We start from the raw sequence: 19,147 nt of genomic DNA, 5'->3' as shown, positions 1-19,147 counted from the left end.
CCAAGTTTGGTTCCTGTTCAAGGAATCAACTTCAGCCTTCATGGCATTAAGCCAAGGCTCAGCATCTTTAGAGGTTAACTCCTGAACCTCTTTGAAGCTTGAAGGTTCCCACACCTTCTCTGAGCTGCTAAGAACAGCAGTTGCCGTCTTAGCAAACTCATCAGCAAATCTCTTTGGAGGTCTGCCCTTTGTGGCCCTCTCAGATCTGCGTACTAGACGCAAGTCTTCTGGACTCATCTCCTCTTTCTTAGGAGAAAAGTGACCAATGGTGAACAGTGGTTCTTCCAGTTCATTGTCAGATGCATCAGATGGTCTGACTGAGGCCTTTGCGCTCTTGTAGTCTGCTGTGTCATCACTGTCACTGACACCAGCAGCAGCGCCGCCCACTGAACTGGAATCCGAACTCTGATCATCATCCTCAGCTTCCTCAACATTATCTGCTTTCTTCACATCACCTTCATCCTCCTCTGGGTAACTCTGGAAAATTCCCACATTTCCCCCCCCCCCACTTAGGATTGTACTCAACACTCCTTGTGAACTTAATGGACTTAGAGTCAGTCATCCACACCCTGTATGCACCTTTTTCGTACCCCATGAACAAACCATGTGCCCCACGCTTCCCAAGCTTGTTGCTTTGTGGGGTGTGTACCCACATGTCAGAACCAAAGATTCTCATGTGCTTGATGTTGGGTTTCTTACCAAACATCTTCTCATAGGGGGGTACAACCAATAGGTGATGACAATCTGCGATTAAAAGTGTAAGCAAAATTCGCCAGAGCCTCCCCCCAAAACTTATCAGGGAGATTGGCATCATGCAACAAGGTTTTCATTCCTTGCAGCAACGTTTGATTTGCTCGCTCCGCAAGTCCATTCATCCATGGCGATCTAGGCGTTGACAAGTCATGCTGGATTCCCTTCTCAGTCAGGAAAGCTTCAAACTGCTGAGAAGTGAACTCCCCGCCCCGATCAGTAAAGAGACAGCCAATACGTTTACCGTGAACATTCTCCAACCAAGCACAGAATGCCTTGAATTTTGGAAACGCTTGTGATTTCTGCTTGAGCATAAACACATGAATGTACCTGGAAAAAGAATCAATTAGAACCATGAAGTACCTTGCTCCTCCCAGAGAGGGCGCAAGTGGACCTACCAGGTCTGCATGCACTAGCTGGTAGGGTTTGGAAGCCTGCCTGCTAGATTCCTTGCCTTTTAGAGCAACCTTCACCTTGTTCTCTGCACAAGATACACATTTCATGTGAAACTTACAGGGTTTGATGGTCAAACCCTCAACCATCTCTGGCATCGTGGCCAGTGCCTTCCAAGAGGTGACAAAACCTTCTGTGTGCATCGTGAATGCATCCTGCATGAAGAACTTTATTAGTTTGTGCAACACAACAAGAATCAACATTAGACACAACAGCACCAGTGTCGTCATAAGTTATACAGAACAATCCATCCATAAACTCTGCATGCAAAATGTCCTCTTTGCCTTTTCTGATGACACAAACGCTCCTCTTGAAGGAAATCTCAAAACCACGCCCAGTAAGCTGTGGGACACTGAGCAAGTTGTCTGCAGTGCCTGGAACATAAAGTACACCTTTGATGGTTGTGTGCAGACTTGCCAGTCTCACAGTCCCTTCTCCTGCGATTCACAACGTCTTTCCGTCAGCCAGGTGGATCTCACCTTCTTGAGGTTTGAAGGAGATAAATAGGTGGCAGTCCTTTGAAATATGGCGGGTACTGCCTGAATCCACAACGAACCTGGCTTTGGCCTTTGGAGCAGTCTTTCCAGCAAGCAAAACCTTGTTTTCCACCGGCGTGGGCTTTTGCAGCTTGCCCCCCTGCTCCTGGCCATTAGATTTGCCTTTAGCCTTTGGTGAAGCTGTGCCAGCAAACAAAGCCTTGTTTTCCAAGGGCGTGGGCTCTTCACCCTCCCTCTGCTTCTGGCCATCTGCAGGCGTCTGCCTCTGTTTACCTTTGCCCTTCCGGCCTCTGCAAAGGCGATGACCTTGGTTCCCATGAGAAACAGAGTGTGATGGCCTGGGATTCCGATTCGGAGGATGAAACAGAGGAATCCCAGCCTGCACAGGAGTCCCCGCCTCCAGGGCCGGCTGAACTGGGGCAAGGCCTAGAGGCTGAAGAGCCTGCACCTGTGGCAGTGCAGCAGGAGCTGGCCCCAGGTGAAGTCCTCCTGGCCCCAGAGGGGCCTGATGACTCAGTGGCCACAGGTGAGCCTCCTCCAGGGCCCAGTAACCCTTCGGCCTCTCCTGATCTGCAGAGGCTTAGGGCAGAGAGGCGAAGGGAACTAGTTGCCCCCAGGAGGAGTGCTCGCCTTAAGGCCAGAGTAGGCGGGGCTCCTGGGGGTCGGGACCGCCCCTGACCTTAGAAGAGGATAAAAGCCCACTCATCCCGGCCCCAGGTTGCGGGAGCAACGTCGTTGTTGGCTTCAGACCTTCCTGTGATCCTGATCCTTGCTCGGCCTCCTGTTCCTGACTAACCGGTACTCCTGTTCCCTGCTCGGCTTCCTGTTCCTGACTATCCAGTACTCCTGTTCCCTGCTCGGCCTCCTGTTCCCGACCATCCGGTGTTCCTGTTACCTGCTCAGCCTTCTGTTCCAGCGTTCCTGTTCCCCGCCCGTCTCTCTGCATCGGACCTCGCCCCGCTTCGTGTGGACTCTGCTACACTCACGGTACCTTACCCCCGGGACCAGCACAGTTTGCTCCCGCCCCACCCGCACTCCCCCTTCGTAGGGGTGCATTCGGGAAGAGCCAGAGGTCATGGAGGACCAGGCGGCTGCACTGGTGACTTTGGCCCAGGAGAACCAGGCCTTAACTCACACCGTGCAGCAGCTCAGTGACGCGGTCGTGGCACTTCAGCAACGCTTAGAAGCCCTACCGGCTCCTGGGGCCGACGCCCCGACTCCCGGCAAGTACCCAGTGGCTTTGCCTGAGAAATTTGATGGAGCCCCGGCCAGCTTTCCTATGTTCCTGGCCCAGGCCAAGCTATATATTCAGGGGCGAGCCCGGAACTTTCCTGACGAGCGCACCAAGGTGCACTTTTTGATTAGTTTGTTAAAGGACCAGGCGGCCAAGTGGGCGTTGCCGCTACTCAGGCAAGACTCCCCCTTGCTGGCAGACTATACGGGGTTTTGCAATCGTTTGGAGGCCGCGTTCGGCAACCCCCAGAAAGGGAGTCAAGCCAACCGGGCGATTCAGCGGTTGAGACAGGGCAAGTCCACGGTGGCCGCATAAACCACAGAATTCCGGCTGCTGGCACAGGACTTGACCTGGAACGACGCGGCTCTCCGGGACCAGTATCTCGAGGGGCTTTCAGATGAGATACTGGACCAGCTGGCCACGATGGAACGCCCCACCACGCTAGACACCCTTATCCAATGGAGTCTACAGATTGACGATCGGCTAGAGGACCGGCGTCAGGCTCGGGACCGCCGGCACCTCCAGTTCTTGGCCCCAGTGTCGACCAGCAGCCCCACGGGCCCAGCTAAGTCATTGGAGGAACCTATGCAGCTTGGGGCAGTGCGGCCACACCTCTCCCCCGCAGAGAAGTCGCGGCGTCGGGAGGGGAATCTTTGTCTCTATTGTGGCGGAAGCGGACACTATGCAAGGTCCTGTCCTGAGAAACGCCAGCCGCAGGGAAACCACCAAACCCCAGTAGCTGATGGCCCTGGCTACCTGGGGTCCCAAACAGCACAGAATGGGGCCGCACCAATTGAATTACAACACCTTATGGTTCCGGTACATCTATACCCTCCAGGAGGGCCATGGATTCTTACCCATGCGCTGGTGGATTCGGGCGCAACCCGCTCTTATATGGACGCTGCTTTTGCTGCCCAGCATCGGGTGCCACTGCGGAACAAGCCAGAACCGGTGCAGGTGGAGGCAATCGACGGACGGCCCCTGCGTTCGGGTGCCGTCACTCAGGAGACCCAGCCCCTGGTCCTGTGCCTCCAGCAGCACCGTGAGATGCGAACTCTGGATATTGCCTCCATGCCCCGGTTCCCCCTGGTGCTTGGGATGGACTGGCTGGAGGCTCACAATGTGCGGATTGACTGGGTCAAACGGACTGTACACTTCCCAGACCCCAGTTCTCCTGCTGAGACTGAGATGCTAGCAGCTGCGCCCACTGAGGAGGTTGCTGCAACGCTCCCCGCTGAATACCGGGACTATCACGATGTGTTTGAGGAACGGGGGGCAGACCAGCTGCCGCCGCATCGGTCCTTTGACTGTGGCATAGACCTCCAGCCCGGAGCGCCTCTACCGGTGAGTCGCTTATACTCGTTAACCGAGCCAGAGCGCGAGGCTTTACAGGACTTCTTGCGCAAGAACCTGGAGCGTGGGTTCATTAGGCCTTCTACCTCGCCCACTGCTGCGCCAGTGCTCTTTGTTAAAAAGAAATGTGGGGAGCTCCGCCTTTGCCATGATTACCGGGCCCTGAACAAAATCACCATCCCGGACCGGTACCCTTTGCCCCTTATTTCGGAGTTACTGGAGCGGGTGCAAGGGGCGCAGGTGTTCACCAAGCTAGACCTCCGGGGTGCCTACAATTTGATTCGGATCCGCGCCGGGGATGAGTGGAAGACCGCATTTGGGACCCGGTACGGACAGTTCGAATACCTGGTTATGCCCTTTGGTTTGTGCAACGCGCCTGCTGTGTTCCAACGGTACATCAACCACGTGTTCCAGGACTTGCTAGACAAGTACATGGTGGTGTACTTGGATGACATTCTGGTTTACTCCCGTGACCCGGCGTGCCACGAAGGCCATGTCCGGACCGTGCTGCAGCGCTTGCGCGAGCATCGTCTGTATGCAAAGCTCAGCAAGTGCGAGTTTCATCAGCGGTCAGTGGACTTCCTGGGTCACCGACTCTCACCAGGTGGGGTGCAGATGGATCCTGGGAAGGTGGCAGCGGTTCGAGAATGGGCGGCACCTCGGAACCGCAAGGACCTACAGCGTTTCCTGGGGTTCGCCAACTATTACCGAACCTTCATTGCGGACTATGCTCACCGCACCACCCCGTTGACCCGACTACTGCGCCCCAAGACGCCGTTTTCCTGGGACAAGGAGGCGGAGGAGGCGTTTCAAGGGTTGAAGGCCTGTTTCCAGAGAGCGCCAATCTTACAACATCCGGATCCTTCTCGACCCTTTGTGGTAGAGACTGACGCCTCCAGTACGGCTCTCGGTGCCGTCTTGTCTCAGCAGCACGGACCGGAAGCGCCACTTTTACCCTGCGCCTTCTATTCCCGCAAGCTCCTCCCAGCGGAGCGTAACTATACTGTGCGGGAGCGGGAACTACTGGCCATCAAGGTAGCCTTTGAGGTCTGGCGCCACCATCTTGAGGGGGCACGACATCCGGTGGAGGTGAGAACCGACCACCGGAACCTGGAGTACCTCCAGACCACCCGCAAGCTGAACCAAAGACAGATCCGGTGGGCGTTGTTCTTTTCCCGGTTCCAGTTTCGGATCCGCTACATCCCTAGCTCTCAGAATCAGAAGGCGGATGCTCTGTCCCGGAAACCTGAAGGCAATGCAGACACGGTACAGCAAGCAGAACCCACCACGATTCTACCTCCGGCTGCATTCCTGGCCACCCAGGAGGCGCAGCCACTGCAGGTTCGGGTGCGGGAACATCAGCGGGTCGACGCTTGGGCCCAGGATCGTCTCCGGGAGCTGGCTGAAGGGTCCAGTCCACAATATCCGGGGCTGGTCCTGCATCAGGGCCTGCTGCTGCACCACGGTCGTCTGTACGTCCCGCCAGGGCCACTACGGCTGGAGGTTCTCCGGATGGCCCATGATGCCCCAGCAGCGGGGCACTTTGGACGGTATCGGACCACCCATTTGGTCAGTCGGGAGTTTTGGTGGCCCCGCCTGAAGGCTGACGTGGCTCGCTACGTTGCTGGTTGTGATGTCTGCCGTCGCGCCAAGGGTCCTACCGGGCGACCCCCCGGCCTACTTCAGCCATTGCCAGTTCCACCGCGCCCTTGGCACACGGTTTCGTTGGACTTTGTAGCGGAATTACCCTCGTCTCGTGGCTGTACCTGCCTTCTGGTTTTCTCCGACCATTTCACCAAGATGGTACACTGCGCTCCCTGTCCATCTGTACCCACAGCCAAGGAAACTGCGCAGCTGTACCTTCAGCATGTCTTCCGCCTGCATGGACTACCTGAGCGCGTGGTGTCCAACCGGGGCGTTCAGTTCACATCCCGGTTCTGGCGAGCATTACACCAGACCCTCGGGACAGAGGTCTGTCTCTCGTCAGCCTACCACCCACAGACCGATGGCCAGACGGAACGGGCGAACGCGGTGCTAGAGCAGTACCTCCGGTGTTACTGCAGCTACCAGCAGGATGACTGGGTCGACCACCTGGCATTGGCGGAGTTCGCCTATAACAACGCGGTGAATGCGTCCACCCAGCAGACCCCGTTCCAGGCCAGCTATGGTTATCATCCACGGCTGTTTCCAGAGGTGCTGCCGGCATCCGCGGTCCCGGCAGTGACGGAGTGGCTTCAAGAGCTCCAGTCCCAGCAACAGCTTTTGGTGGAGCAACTGCACCAGGCCAAGGAAGCGTACAAAGCCCAGGCCGACCGGCACCGCCAGGTGGGGCCGGAACTTCGCGTCGGTGACCTGGTTTGGCTCTCCACTCGCCATCTCCACCCCTCTCGACCTTCGCGGAAGTTGGACGCCCGCTTCACCGGCCCGTTCCCTATCGTGGACCAAGTCTCTCCTGTGGCATTCCGTCTCCGGTTACCCGCAACCCTGAAGGTTCACCCGGTCTTCCACAGGTCCCTTTTGAGTCCTGTGGCCCCACCCGACGAGTTCCACCCGAACCGTCCCCAACCGCAGCCAGTGTTGGTTCAGGGAGAGCCTGAGTACGAGGTGGAACGCATCCTGGACTCCCGATACCGCAGGGGAAAGCTACAGTATCTCATTGACTGGAAGGGGTACGGACCGGAGGACCGTTCCTGGGAACCAGTGGCCAACGTCCACGCACCTGCCTGCCTCCGAGAGTTCCATGCGACGTACCCCGGCAAGCCGGGTCCGGACCCTCGGTTGAGGGGAGGGGCCTGGGAGGGGGGATGGTGTGATGGCCTGGGATTCCGATTCGGAGGATGAAACAGAGGAATCCCAGCCTGCACAGGAGTCCCCGCCTCCAGGGCCGGCTGAACTGGGGCAAGGCCTAGAGGCTGAAGAGCCTGCACCTGTGGCAGTGCAGCAGGAGCTGGCCCCAGGTGAAGTCCTCCTGGCCCCAGAGGGGCCTGATGACTCAGTGGCCACAGGTGAGCCTCCTCCAGGGCCCAGTAACCCTTCGGCCTCTCCTGATCTGCAGAGGCTTAGGGCAGAGAGGCGAAGGGAACTAGTTGCCCCCAGGAGGAGTGCTCGCCTTAAGGCCAGAGTAGGCGGGGCTCCTGGGGGTCGGGACCGCCCCTGACCTTAGAAGAGGATAAAAGCCCACTCATCCCGGCCCCAGGTTGCGGGAGCAACGTCGTTGTTGGCTTCGGACCTTCCTGTGATCCTGATCCTTGCTCGGCCTCCTGTTCCTGACTAACCGGTACTCCTGTTCCCTGCTCGGCTTCCTGTTCCTGACTATCCAGTACTCCTGTTCCCTGCTCGGCCTCCTGTTCCCGACCATCCGGTGTTCCTGTTACCTGCTCAGCCCTCTGTTCCAGCGTTCCTGTTCCCCGCCCATCTCTCTGCATCGGACCTCGCCCCGCTTCGTGTGGACTCTGCTACACTCACGGTACCTTACCCCCGGGACCAGCACACAGAGCTTTCAGCTGCCGACTCTTTTGGTCCCCCTGGAGGCTGGAATGCTGCCTGGGATGACGTGACAGTCAGCTCCCCCTGCAGCTTGCAACCGGTGCCCTCGGCATCCCTGCATTCATTCACATTCTGGGAAACAGCCAGGACCTCCGATGCAGTCAAACTCTGGGCTGGGATGACTGGCTGGTGGGCCATTTTTAAAGCATGCCACATCTTACGTGCAGTGATGTTGCCAGCTAACGTCACAATTTCCTCCAGAGAGACAGACAAGACTATTATGTCTATCGCCTTTGAATTTTCGGCCTTCCATCTATCTGTCAGAGGAACTGGAGGGGCTTCAGACACAGTATGCCACACTCCAAACTGACGCAGCAAACTCTCACACCATTTTGCCCAGGTTTTATAGTTGTGCCGATTTAGCTTAGGGCACTCATCAGCTTCAGAAGCTTGGAAAAACTCCATTCCAGCTTTTCCTTTGAGCCGTGAGCCTTTCACACTTCAGAGACTTCTAATCTCAGCAGCCATAAATCTTGAGGCCTGCTGGGCTCGACGCCCAGACAAATTAGGCCTGCCGGACATCAAAAGCTTCTTGCCGCGGCTAACAGAAAAGCTTTACTTTCGCTTTTCCTCCACATACCTCTCAACGCAGTCTATCGCAGTCTTACTCTCCTGTAAGTGCCATGAATCTGGGCCCGAAACCTGTTGTTGGGATACTGCCGGGGAGATAAAGTCCATCATGGCCCCAAGCCGTGTGCTGGACGATCCATCGATCTCCCGTAGCCATGCAGTATCAGCAATTAGCGACATGAGTTTCTTCTAGAGCTCATGCACACTCTATCAGCAGATAATGCACAGCCAAAAGCTGCACGCAGGAGAGCATTATTTACAAGCTTTATTCAGCGTTGATCAGAACAGAGAAAGACATGACTGACTGCCTACTTCAGTGTCTCCGACAGAGAGAGAGAAACGAAAGCAATAGAAAAACATAAACATCCTGTGAACAGGAAATACGCAGGCTGTGACACAAACATCCTGCTCCCTTTTAAGGTGGAACGGAAATATCCTAACAATCTCCTCTACTAGGACTTTTTTCAGTCTTTTAGCCAAAATGTCTGCAAAAATTTTGTAATCCACATTAAGCAGGGATATAGGGCGGTAATTCTTAAGTTGCGTCTTTTCAGACTCATTTTTCGGTATTAGTGTAATATAAGCTTCTTTCCACAACTCTGGCGCTTTTTTCCCCTCCAAAATTTCATTACAAACCTCCTTTAGTGGTTGTATTATCCAATCCTTCAAGGATCTATAATATTTTGAGGTTAAACCATCTGGCCCTGGAGATTTGCCCAACTGCATGTTCTGAATGGCACCTTCCACCTCCTGTTCTGTTATTTTGTAGTTCAACATTAACTTGTTTTCTTGAGAGATTTTTTGAAGTCCATTAATTTTTAGAAATTGGTCTAAATCAACCTCTTTCTGTGGCCCTTGTGAGTATAACTGTTTAAAATACCTCTGGAAGCATTTTCTAATTTCCACTGGATTCTGGATGTTCTTTCCTTCCACTTCCAAGTTGGTAATGGTGTTGAGGTTTTGTCTTTTTTTCATTTGCCAGGCTAACAGTTTTCCACATTTATTAGCCGATTCAAATGTCCTTTGTCTCATCTGTTTAATTTTCCATTCTATTTCCTGATTCATCATCTTCATATATTGAACTTGGTATAACTTTATTTCTTTCAGAATCTCTTGTGACTTTGGTTTCGCTCTCAGTTTCTTCTCACCCTCTTTTATTTTTTCCAAGATTTTATCTTTTTTCTCATTTTGAGTTCTCTTCTTTATTGCATTCTGTTGAATAAGAAACCCCCTCATAACTGCTTTACTTGCATCCCAGATTACTCTTTTTTCGATGGTAATGTTCATGTTTATCTCAAAATAGTCTCTCAAGGTTTTTTGGGCCTTCTTAGTAATTTCTTGATCTCTAAACAGGGTGTCATTCATCCTCCATCTGAAGGAACCGGCAGGTGTTAGCTTCATCTCCATTTTCACAGCATTATGGTCGGAGCAAGTTTGAGGGCAAATTTCCACTTTTCGTGTCTTAGGTGCCAGTCCTCTAGTTATCCAGATTTGGTCAATTCTTGTCCATGTCAGTTTGACTTCAGAGAAGAAGGTCCCCTCTCTACCCAAGGGGTTCTTTATTCTCCAAATGTCAATCAAGTCCATATTGTCAGTCATCTCAAAAAAGGTTTTGGTAGTCTGCCATCTTTAGTAACTAGCTGTCTCTGCGACTTGTCCATATTTGTAGATACCACTCCATTCATATCTCCCATCATAATAATGTTGTAATCCATATAGTCTAACAATGTCTCATGCAACTTCTTAAAAAATTCAGATTTCCCCTCATTTGGTGCATATACTCCTACTATCAAGAATTTTTCCCCTTGTGTTTGGATTTCAATTGCCACATATCTTCCTTGGTCATCTTTAAAGATAAATTTCGGTGTTAGGCTTTCTTTGGCGTAAATTACTACTCCTCTCTTTTTAACCTTGTCCGATGAAATGAACTCCTGGCCCAATCTTTTATTAATCAATACTTTCCTATGAAGCCTTATCACATGTGTTTCCTGCAAACAAATCAAGTCCAATTGTTCCTTTTTCAGTAAATGAAAAACTTTTTTCCTTTTCTCCGGGAAATTAAGTCCATGAATATTCCAACTTAATAGTTGCAGGGACATGATGTATTTATTTTACTTTCCTCCAACTGCACCAAGTAGTTGTTCTTGTTCTGTCAGTGGTACCGCCTTCTCTAACTTGTCCTATCCCAAAGGTTGTGGTACTATGTCTTGTATTCCTGGTTTTCATAGAATCATAGAATCATAGAGTTGGAAGAGAACACAAGGGCCATCGAGTCCAACCCCCTGCCAAGCAGGAAACACCATCAGAGCACTCCTGACATATGGTTGTCAAGCCTCTGCTTAAAGACCTCCAAAGAAGGAGACTCCACCACACTCCTTGGCAGCAAATTCCACTGTCAAACAGCTCTTACTGTCAGGAAGTTCTTCCTAATGTTTAGGTGGAATCTTCTTTCTTGTAGTTTGGATCCATTGCTCTGTGTCCGCTTCTCTGGAGCAGCAGAAAACAACCTTTCTCCCTCCTCTATGTGACATGATATATTTGAACATGGCTATCATATCACCCCTTAACCTTCTCTTCTCCAGGCTAAACATGCCCAGCTCCCTTAGCCATTCCTCATAAGGCATCGTATCCAGGCCTTTGACCATTTTGGTTGCCCTCCTCTTATCTCTTCTTCAGCTTCTTTTTGCAGATCTTCTCCGTGTTCTTTCAGAAATTTTTCTTTATCTTCCACTGATGTTATTTTGAACTTTTTCCCTTTAAAGGTAAAAGATAGGCCTTGTGGGAATTCCCACCTGAAGATGGTTCTATTTCCTCTTAGCAGGGCCACTAGATCTCCGTAGTTAGACCTAAGATCCAAAAGATGTTTAGGAATGTCCTTGAATATCTCCACTCTTGATTCACCTATTTCCAAGGCCCTTTGGAAGTGCCGACTTAATATTCTGTCTCTCTCCTTTCTTGATCGGAGGGTGATCAAACTCTCTCACCCTGTTCTTTCTCCCCCCTCTTCCGAGTCTGAACGCACTTAATATCTTAAAATCCAACTTGTCTGAGTCTAAATTCCAAAAGTCTGCAAATTCTTGCGTAAGAAAGTCAATCAAACTGTCCTTCTCAAGTTCAGGTACAGCCCTAATCCTTAAATTTGTCTGTTTTTCTTTCAATTCAATCATAGACAGCAAAGACTTATGGTCCTCAACAGTGGCGTAGCGTGGGTTGTCAGCACCTGGGGCAAGGCAAGTAATTTGCGCCCCCTAACCCGTGGATATGCTCCCCCTAACCCATGGATTTGCGCCCCCTAACCCTAACCCCCAGATGTTGCGCCCGGTGCGGACGGCCCCCCCTGCACCCCCACGCTACGCCACTGGTCCTCAAGCTGCCTGCAAATCGGTGATATTTTTTCCTCTACAGCCAATGCTTTTTCTTTAGCTTCTTCAGCTATTTTTCGGTTCGAAGTAGATTCCTGCAGCAGTTTCTCAATAGATTCTGTATTTGAGTTCACCTTCTGCCCCAAATTATTAATGCTTGTAGTGTTTTGATCAATTTTAGTTGTCGCTTCAGCCACTTGTTTGCTCAACTTTTCCAAAGATTCAAAAATTTTATCTAAGGCTGTAGCTAAGCCCCTTTCAGCTGCCATTCCTTTAGATGCCACCTGGGCTGGATCTTCCCCTGGTGGGGCAGGGAGGCCAGATGCTGACGGTCTACGCTGCTGCAGTCTAATTTTACCAGATCTTGTTGTTTTTTCCTGAGTCAAGGCAGCCATAACACTTTATCTAAGGATCAAGGTCAGTCCCACGATTACTTGTTTATGGTGTAAAATCCCCCTTTGGTATGGCCAGTTTAGAGTGGAAAATTCCCTGGCCAATTGTAGCAATTTCAAAGTTCCTCTAGGGGGACACAATAGCAGTTCCAGTTTGTAACAGTAAAATAACTATTCCAACTTTCGAAATTCCCCCCTTTAGTCAAAAAGAGCAACAGTTTCAAATCAAGTAAGACTTTTCAGAATCAAAGTATCCTTCTTACAGAGCTAGCTGTCAAAAAGTTACATTGTCCTTTAACAGCGCGTTTCCCAGTACGGCTGTATCAAAGTCCTTTGACAGTCCGTTCCCAGGCATTAAGTGGTGTTCTTAGTTCCCTTTCTCTCTTCTTTTGCGGGCAAAAGATACTTCCCCTTCTCCCTCCCCTCTCCCCGCACCACAGGGAGGGAATTCTCTTTTTATTGATGTAGGATTTGAGTCTATTTCAACGCAGTTTTCAGGCTCTTTGCTTTGACAGCCTTTGCTTTGATCTATTTACATAAAAGGAAGGCGGACTTCCTGTTTACACCTTCCCGCTTCGGTGCCGAATTAATCCTTTTTCCCCCCTTAAGTTCCCCAATCTTCAGACTTAACCTACTCACGGGTAGTTGTTTCTTAGCCGAATTGCCACAGGAAACAGATCGGCGCTCTCCGGCAACAGCAGTGCGGCTGAAGACTCCATGGAAGAAGCAGTTAACTCTCAGCACCGCGCCAAACTCCCCGCTTTGCTCCGGGACCCTTTCCAGGGTTCCCTCGCTGATTGGCGGGGCGCTAAGGGTGCCCGCCGAGTCCCACAGTCACAGGCTTCACCCGCCTGTGATTTTCAAGGGGGTCCCCGCTTCGCCGTAGCGGCAAGACCCGATTTCCGCGGAGCTACTCCCTCAAGACTAGAGGGAATCCGCCATTGCCGATGGCGCCGCCTCCGGAAGGTTTTTATTTTCTCCATAATTTTTGGAATTGTATCTTCTGGTTTTGTAATAAATCAAAGGTTATCATCCGCAAATAATACAATTTTGTAATTATGTTTGTTGTGTTTTACACCCTTGATATGCTCATCCTGAATTATTGCTCTTGTTAATGGTTCCAGGCAGAGATTAAATAGTAATGGGGAAAGAGGACATCCTTGTCTCATTCCTCGATTTAAACTAATTAAATTTGAAATTCTTCCATTTGTCCAGAACATTGGGTTTTTATAAATCATTTTAATCCAATTACAGTATTCTATAGAGAAACCAAATTTATGTAACACAAACCCTATGAATTTATATGAATTTTTGTGAATCAAAAGAAGTGCCATGGTCAGATCACTTCCTGGTGCAACTGGACTTCTCCGCGACCCTTCCCCTCTGCAGGGAGGTGGGACCAATTCGGATGGTCCGCCCCCGCCACTTAATGGATCCAAATGGTTTCCAGAGAGTGGCAGGGGATGCTTTATCCCGTGTTGATGGCCTTTCAGCTGATTCCCTGGTGGCCCGCTGGAATGCGGAGTTAACCAGGGCTATTAACTGTCTGGCTCCGAAGCGCCCTCTCCGATTGCATGGAGCCCAGACAGCCCCATGGTTTTCTTCGGAGCTGAGGGTGATGAAACAATCGCTGAGACGGCTAGAACGTCGGTGGCAGAAAATTCATTCTGAATCAGACCGGACACAGGTTAGAGCTCAACGTCGAGCCTACCAAGTGGCGATAGCGACGGTGAAGAAGACCTTCTTCACCGCATCTATTGCATCTGCAGAAAATAGTAGCAGGAGACTCTTTCAGGTGGTCCGCAATTTAACTGAACCACCTTTACCACCGAGGCCTTGTAAAGACCCCAAGATCTCCTGCAACGATTTTGCAAAGTTTTTTGCAAATAAAATCACTCATATTCGGAAGGAGCTAGACACCACCGTGGGAGCAGGGCTGGGGCGGGAGAGTGCTAGAGCTCTGTCACTGAAACCTGGTGGGATAAGTAGGCACTATTTATCCTGGTGGGATAAATAGGCATCACTGAAACCTGTTGGGATAAGTCCCACGATTGGAATGTAATAATGGGGGGATACAATCTATTTCAGAGAAACAGACCAAACAAGAAAGGAGGAGGAGTGGCGTTATATGTCAGGGATGTGTATACCTGTGAAGAGATCCAAGATTTAGAACCTCAAAGCCAAAGTGACAGCATTTGGGTCAAAATTAAGGGAGAGAATAACAGTGACCTCATTGTGGGAGTTTACTATAGATCCCCAAGCCAAACGGAGGACATAGATGATGCCTTCCTGGAACAGATGGCCAAGCATGCAAAAGGAAGGGAGATAGTAGTAATGGGGGACTTCAATTACCCGGATATTTGTTGGATGTCAAACTCAGCCAAGAGCATAAGGTCAAACAGATTCCTCACTGGCCTTGCAGACAACTTCATTGTCCAGAAAGTGGGAGAAGCAACAAGAGGAACAGCCATTTTAGATCTGGTCCTAACCAATGTTGATGACCTGGTTAGTGGGGTAGAAGTGGAAGGATCATTAGGCGCGAGTGATCATGCTCTTCTGAAGTTTACTATACAGCGGAAAGGAGCAGCCAAGCATACTAGGACTCAATTTCTTGACTTTAAGAAAGCAGACTTCATAAAACTTAGGGAAGTGCTGGGTGAGATCCCATGGACAGTAATACTAAAAGGAAAGGGAGTTCATGATGGCTGGGAGTTTGTTAAGAGGGAGATAGTAAAAGCACAACGTCAGGCAATACCAATCAGACGAAAACATGGAAGGTGCCTAAAGAAGCCAGGGTGGCTATCTAAAGAACTTTTAACTGAGTTAAGATTTAAAAAGGATGTGTACAAAAAATGGAAAAGGGGGGAAACCACCAAAGAGGAATTCAAACAAATAGCCAGCACGTGTAGACAGAAAAGTCAGAAATGCTAAAGCACAGAATGAACTCAAGCTTGCTAGAGAGGTTAAAAGCAACAAAAAAGGCTTTTATGGGTATGTTCGTAGCAAAAGGAAGAACAAAGAAACAGTGGGGTCACTCAGAGGAGAAGATGGTGAAATGCAAACAGGGGACACAGAAAGGGCTGAACTCCTCAATGCCTTCTTTGCCTCAGTCTTCTCCGATAAAGAAAACAATGCCAGACCTGAAGAATTTGGAGCAAATGATTCAGCAGAGGAAACACAGCCCAGAATAACTAAGGAGATAGTACAAGAATACTTGGCTAGTTTAGATGTATTCAAGTCTCCAGGGCCAGATGAGCTGCATCCAAGAGTATTAAAAGAACTGGCAGATGTGATCTCAGAACCACTGGCAGTCATTGAGAATTCCTGGAGAACAGGCGAAGTCCCGGCAGACTGGAGGAGGGCAAATGTTGTCCCTATTTTCAAAAAGGGGAAAAGAGAGGACACAAATAATTACCGCCCAGTCAGTCTGACATCAATACCAGGGAAGATTCTGGAGCAGATCATTAAGCAAACAGTCTGTGAGCACCTAGAAAGGAATGCTGTGATCACCAATAGTCAGCATGGATTTCTGAAAAATAAGTCATGTCAGACTAACCTGATCTCGTTTTTTGACAGAATTACAAGCCTGGTAGATGACGGGAACGCAGTGGATGTAGCCTACCTTGATTTCAGCAAGGCATTTGACAAGGTGCCCCATGATATTCTTGTAAAGAAGCTGGTAAAATGCGGTCTTGACTATGCTACCACTCAGTGGATTTGTAACTGGCTGACTGACCGAACCCAAAGGGTGCTCATCAATGGTTCCTCTTCATCCTGGAGAAGAGTGACTAGTGGGGTGCCACAGGGTTCTGTCTTGGGCCCGGTCTTATTCAACATCTTTATCAACGACTTGGATGATGGACTTAAGGGCATCCTGATCAAATTTGCAGGTGACACCAAACTGGGAGGGGTGGCTAACACCCCAGAGGACAGGATCACACTTCAAAACGACCTTGACAGATTAGAGAACTGGGCCAAAACAAACAAGATGAATTTTAACAGGGAGAAATGTAAAGTATTGCACTTGGGCAAAAAAAAATGAGAGGCACAAATACAAGATGGGTGACACCTGGCTTGAGAGCAGTACATGTGAAAAGGATCTAGGAGTCTTGGTTGACCACAAACTTGACATGAGCCAACAGTGTGACGCGGCAGCTAAAAAAGCCAATGCAATTCTGGGCTGCATCAATAGGAGTATAGCATCTAGATCAAGGGAAGTAATAGGGCCACTGTATTCTGCTCTGGTCAGACCTCACCTTGAGTACTGTGTCCAGTTCTGGGCACCACAATTCAAGAAGGACACTGACAAACTGGAACGTGTCCAGAGGAGGGCAACCAAAATGGTCAAAGGCCTGGAAACGATGCCTTATGAGGAACGGCTAAGGGAGCTGGGCATGTTTAGCCTGGAGAAGAGGAGGTTAAGGGGTGATATGATAGCCATGTTCAAATATATAAAAGGATGTCACATAGAGGAGGGAGAAAGGTTGTGTTCTGCTGATCTGAGAAGCGGACACGGAGCAATGGATCCAAACTACAAGAAAGAAGATTCCACCTAAACATTCGGAAGAACTTCCTGACAATAAGAGCTGTTCGACAGTGGAATTTGCTGCCAAGGAGTGTGGTGGAGTCTCCAACTTTGGAGGTCTTTAAGCAGAGGCTTGACAACCATATGTCAGGAGTGCTCTGATGGTGTTTCCTGCTTGGCAGGGGGGTGGACTCGATGGCCCTTGTGTTCTCTTCCAACTCTATGATTCTATTATTCTGTCTGGTCAAGTTGCATGGAATCAATTTCAATCCATTACCCCTGAGGATGTGGACAGGCTGCTTGGACGCGTGAAACCAACCACCTGTCTCCTTGATCCTTGGCCATCCTGGCTAATAAAAGCAAGCCGGGAAGGGCTGGGCAATGGACTCTGCGGGGTGGTGAATGCCTCCCTCTGTGAGGGAACATTCCCACATCCGCTGAAAGAGGCGGTCATTAAACTGCTTCTTTAAAAAAATCTTTAGACCCGGCCAGTATGGCCAACTATCGCCCAGTCTCAAATCTTCCATTCTTGGGCAAGGTGATTGAGCAGGTGGTTGCTGAACAACTCCAGGCACGCCTGGAGGATGCAGACCATTTGGATCCTTTCCAATCGGGATTCAGGCCTCATAATGGGACTGAAACTGCCTTGGTCGCGCTGGTCGATGATCTCCGGCGGGATAGGGACAAAGGTGAGAGCTGTTTCCTAGTTCTGCTGGATCTCTCAGCAGCCTTTGATACCATCGACCATAACATCCTTCTGGACCGTCTAGAGGGGCTGGGAACTGGGGGCACTGTCATACAGTGGTTCCGCTCCTTCCTCCTGGGCCGTGTTCAGAAAGTGGTGGTGGGGGATGAGTGTTCAGACCCTTGGGCCCTCACTTGTGGGGTGCCTCAGGGTTCTGTCCTCTCCCCCATGCTTTTTAACATCTATATGAAGCCGCTGGGAGATATCATCAGGGAGTTTGGACTGGGTGTCCATCAATATGCAGATGATACCCAGCTCTACCTCTCTTTCAAATCAGAACCAGTGAAGGCGGTGAAGGTCCTGTGTGAGTGCCTGGAGGCGGTTGGAGGATGGATGGCAGCTAACAGATTGAGGTTAAATCCTGACAAGACAGAAGTACTGTTTTTGGGGGACAGGAGGCGGGGAGGTGTGGAGGACTCCCTGGTCTTGAATGGGGTAACTGTGCCCCTGAAGGACCAGGTGCACAGCCTCGGAGTTGTTTTGGACTCACAGCTGTCCATGGAGGCGCAGGTCAATTCAGTGTACAGGGCAGCTGTTTACCTGCTCCATCTGGCCGCAGACTGCCTCGCCAGAGGGGTGCATGCTCTGGTTATCTCCCGCTTGGACTACTGCAATGCGCTCTATGTGGGGCTACCTTTGAAAGTGACCCGGAAACTACAACTAATCCAGAATGCGGCAGCTAGACTGGTGACTGGGGGCGGCCCCCGAGACCACATAACACCGGTCTTGAAAGACCTACATTGGCTCCCAGTACATTTTCAAGCACAATTCAAAGTGTTGGTGTTGACCTTTAAAGCCCTAAACGGCCTCGGCCCAGTATACCTGAAGGAGCTTCTCCACCCCCATCGTTCTGCCCAGACGCTGAGGTCCAGCGCCGAGGGCCTCCTGGCGGTTCCCTCATTGCGAGAAGGGAGGTTACAGGGAACCAGACAGAGGGCCTTCTCAGTAGTGGCACCTGTCCTCTGGAACGTCCTCCCATCAGATGTCAAAGCCATAAACAACTACCTGACATTCAGAAGACATCTTAAGGCAGCCCTGTTCAGGGAAATTTTTAATGTGTGACATTTTAGTGTATTTTTGGTCTCTGTGGAAGCCGCCCAGAGTGGCTGGGGAAGCCCAGCCAGATGGGCGTGGTACAAATAAATTATTATTATTATTATTATTATTATTATTATTATTATTATTATTATTATTTCTTTCAAAAGCCTTTTCTGCATCTAATGACAATATCATAAAATCCTCTTCATCAAATCTTTGTTAATCTGATATTATCTGTAGCTTGTCTTGTTTTTATAAAACCTGATTGATTATTAGGTATCAAGTCTTGAATAACTTTTTGTAATTTTGCCGCCAATATTGCATTCAAAATCTTTGCATCAACATTCATTAGTGATATTGGTCTATAATTTGCACATTTAGTAGGGTCTTTGTTAGGTTTTGGAATAATTATTATTAAAGCTTCATGGAATGTTGTAGCAGATATACCTTTATGAGCTATTTCCTCATAGAAGTCTGGGAACTAGTAGATTTTTGAATATTTTATACAATTCTATAGGAAAACCATCTGGTCCAGGTGATTTCCCATTCCCCATTGTTTTTATTACATTCTCAATATCTGATATATTTAGGGGTGCTGATAGCATATCTTTTTTATATTCTTCAATAGTTGGTATTTTAATATCTTGAAAGAAGTTCTCCACCTCATCCTCTGATATATTTT

At 49.9% G+C, this 19,147-nt stretch overlaps 1 long non-coding RNA gene across 1 annotated transcript in view; it reads right to left on the bottom strand.

Moving 5' to 3' along the window:
• Positions 1 to 17,462, bottom strand: part of LOC308573608 — a 91,694-nt gene extending 74,232 nt beyond the window's left edge. Inside the window, exon 1 of the long non-coding RNA XR_014002137.1 lies at positions 17,368 to 17,462. This is a non-coding gene — a long non-coding RNA (uncharacterized lncRNA). The remainder of the gene's footprint in view (positions 1 to 17,367) is intronic.
• Between the last annotated feature and the right edge of the window lie 1,685 nt (positions 17,463 to 19,147).

Source organism: Podarcis bocagei, assembly GCF_964188305.1.
Source record: "Podarcis bocagei genome assembly, chromosome: 14".
Classification (NCBI taxonomy): domain Eukaryota; kingdom Metazoa; phylum Chordata; class Lepidosauria; order Squamata; family Lacertidae; genus Podarcis; species Podarcis bocagei.
This window is presented reverse-complemented; position numbering and strand designations above follow the sequence as displayed.